Raw genomic sequence first — 3814 nt, 5'->3', positions numbered from 1 at the left:
CTGCTGTCAGTGTAGACTTTTTTTTTTGTCATTTATAAAGCTTGTATCAAAACCACAAATTCAGCTTTCTGGGCTGAAGTCCCTTCTGGAAGACCACTCGCCCAAATTACCTGTTTTTCATCCACCACCGCCGCTCCTGCTCTTCTTTTTTCTTTTACCACAAAGCTGCTACCATCTGTGTACCAGGCAGGCACACCTGGCCAAGGCTGATCAGTCAGATCCCTTCTCGTTCCAGTTTCTCTAGCCAGGACATCAGCACATTGATGTACAGGAGTGGAGTCATCCGCCAAGGGGAGGTGGCAGGATTGAGGATGGCAGGTGGAGCAAAAGTTACTCGATCATTTAGCAACAAACTCTGGTAGTGGGTCATCCGGGCATTAGTCATCCACCGGTCAGGGGGCTGTCGTACAATACTCTCCAGAGCATGGGGAGCGATTATAGTCACATGCTGACCCAGGGTAAGCTTGTCAGCGTCTTTAACAAGTAGGGCTACTGCAGCAATGGCTTTCAGGCAGGAGGGCCAACCGCTGGCGACTGGGTCAAGCTTTTTAGATAGGTAGGCCACTGGCCGCTTTCAGGGCCCCAGAGTCTGAGTCAAAACCCCGTGGGCTACAGCCCGCTAATTAGGACTGGTTGCCGGTGAGGGCTCTGGCAGGGGCCTGCCTTTTTTTACCATGATTGTTACCTCCTGAGCTGCCTGCTTTGCTGTTGCATCAGCCATCTGGTTCCCTCGGGCCACAGGATCCTGTTTTTTTTGGTGGCCCGGACAATGGATAATAGCCACTTTTTTTGGCATATGTATAGCCTCTAGGAGGGCCAGAATTTTTTCTTTGTTTTTAATGTTTCTGCCTGTTGAGGTAAGTAGCCCCCTTTGCTGGTAGATGGCCCCATGGATATGGGCTGTAGCATAGCAGCTGTCAGTGTAAATGTTGATCGCCTTACCTTCAGCCAACCGCAGGGCTTGGATTAGCGCCAGGAGTTCAGCCTTCTGAGCCGAAGTTCCTTTTGCCAGAATGTCAGAGCAGTGATGAGTAGGTGAAGACTCAGCAGGTTAGCAGGGGAAGCGAAGGTCACTTGTTCTGTCAACAAAAAGCTCTGATAATGTGTCCATCAGTCAGGGGAACGATTGGATCATGTGCCAAGTTTTGTCTCAGAGTCAATTTATCGGTGTCCTTGACCAGAAGCCATTATGTGCAGACAAGCAGGCCATCTTACAGTCACCAGGTTTAATTTTTTTTTTTTTTTTTTTTTTTTGGTTTTTCGAGACAGGGTTTCTCTGTGTAGCCCTGGCTGTCCTGGCACTCACTTTGTAGACCAGGCTGGCCTCGAACTCAGAAATCCGCCTGCCTCTGCCTCCCGAGTGCTGGGATTAAAGGCGTGCGCCACCACGCCCGGCTGTCAGGTTTAATTTTTACAAGTATGTCACCGGTCTTTTTTAGGGTCCCAATCTCTGAGTAAGAACCTCTTTGGCAATACTTTTGTTCTCAGTCACATCTAGGAGTCCCAAAGTTGGGGACAACATTAGGGCAGTCTCAATAGCATCTAAGGCCATCCAAGGTTGTTCTTTATTTTTTATACGAAGGGCTGTTTATCTTTTTGATTCAGCAAAACCTGGAATCCACAGTTTGCAAAGGCCCGCAGTGTCCAGGAACCTTTTAAACTTGCTTTGCATTGGTCAGTGGAGGAATATGAAACACAGTCTCTTTTTAGCTGCTTTAACAGGTGAAGGGTTTGGTCATGAGGGGGGCTCCTCTTCTTTTTATTAGGACAGTCTTTCACCCAGTGCTCTTTTTTTTTAACAGTAAACACTTTGATCTTTAGCCAAAAGCTTTTTTTTTGTTGCCAGGTACTAAGTTTTCTACTTTTTCTGACTTTTGTGGCCAGCATTTCATTTTTCTTATCTTTTCTGAGTCTGCTGAAGCTTTGCTCTCAGCTCTTTTTTGCAGACCTTTATCCTTCTCTTAACTTCTGTAACTTTTTATTACCTCGGTCAGATTGTTGGGGCACTTTCTAGTCCCAAAGAGACGAGACCCTCATCAGAGCCTGGCAGTTAAGACTCGCAGGTGCTCCTTACCTTGGATGTCTCCCTCACCGGAGCTTAGAACAGACTCACTGCCAGCAGCTCAGGGCGGTGCCTGAGAAGAGAAAACACATGGGGCAGAGAAGGGAGTGCAGCTCTCACATCTGGCTGCACCGGACCACTGATATTTTAAAATGAACGCAATTTTTTCTGTTAACAAGAGACAGGATACAGAGGACAGGGGAATGAGAAGCAACCAGGGAACCTTGTGGCGACCTCAGATCAGACGTGGCGACCCGCTGAATTTAAGCATATTAGTCAGCGGAGGAAAAGAAACTAACCAGGATTCTCTCAGTAACGGCGAGTGAACAGGGAAGAGCCCAGCGCCGAATCCCCGCCGCGCGCCGCGGTGCGGGAAATGTGGCGTAAACTCCTGGGAGTGGCAAACAAACACTGGCAGGGAGGGGGGAAGGTGGCAGAGGCAGCAATTTAACCACTTGATAGACACCCGGTGCTCTCTGCACTGTCTTCCCGCATGGCTTGAGCCCTTGGAGGCGGCGGCGGGCCAAGCGGATACAAGGGAGTGCGGGTAGACTCTGGGGGGGAAGCCAAAGGAGGGACGGCGGCCGCAGTCGGCCCCTCCCCAGCTGTGGCAGGCTTCACGGCCACTCTAGGGCGCCAGGCGGGACCGGCAGGCCGCCGCACTCGCCACCAGCATCTCACAACTCGCTCGCGGGGCCATGCCTGCAGAACCCAGAACCTCAGCGCCACTGCTGCTATCAAAGCCCTAACTGTGCCGCCAAAGCCGGAAGTTTTTAGCCCAGCTCTGCATCTCAGAGCTCTTCTGAGCAGCCCGGGGCTCCCCAGCCGAGTGCGGACCGTGCGCCGCCTTTGTCCACCGGTGGCAGCTGGTCTCGCGGCCGTCGCCCCGCGATGGCCCCGCAGCAAGGCCGGCCGGCGCTGCCCGCCCGCTGCGAGCTGCCGGTACCGTCTAGCCGAGAGCGCGGTGGGCAGGACCGGCCTGGTGGTTTTTTTTTTTTTTTTTTTTTAAAAAACCATTGCTGACAAATTCTGTCCTGACGTCAGTCCAAGTCTACAGTCGACAAAGGGTTAACACAAACACACACACACACACACACACAGTCTGTCACGTGTCCACAAACAAGCACACTCGTCTATGCCTGGACTTACACAACCAGCCAAACGCTATTTTCTGACGGGGTCGGATTCCACATCGACTCCTTAGTAGACACAACAAGAGCGGACACGAGACTGAGACAAAAAAAGAAACCAAAAACAGCGGCGACTTCGCGTCGCCCACAGGCAACTTACAGAATCAGATGGCCTCTCCAAGGCCGGCCAATTTAGACCTTCCACCAAAGTGATGGTCTCTTGGCCTTCAGAGGGGTCCACCAGGCGTCCCCGGTCCTCCCCTTGTCTTCCTGGGGCGTCCCCCAGGGCGAGCGGACGGTGGACACCGGACACGTCTATCCCTATCCACTCCGCGCTCCCTCCCGGAGCACGGTCTCAGGTGCTCTTACTGAGCACAGAGCGTCGCGCAAAACCGAAACTGCGATCGCACCAGATACAGAATGGCCTACCTGGCCTCCAGAAACAGAACACAGACACCAGAAACCAAAAACAGGACAGAAAATCTTACCTCTGAGTGGGTCCAGGACTTCTGGGTGGTCGCGCTGTTTCCCGGCCAATGCACCAAATGAAAGACCCCCGGAGGGCAGACACTCACTCAAGCCTCGGGACAGCCGCGCACCCAAGAAGACACTGAGACCGAAC

The sequence above is a fragment of the Mus caroli genome, unplaced genomic scaffold (assembly GCF_978045245.1).
Source record: "Mus caroli unplaced genomic scaffold, Mus_caroli_1 scaffold_11, whole genome shotgun sequence".
Taxonomy (NCBI): domain Eukaryota; kingdom Metazoa; phylum Chordata; class Mammalia; order Rodentia; family Muridae; genus Mus; species Mus caroli.
This window is presented reverse-complemented; position numbering follows the sequence as displayed.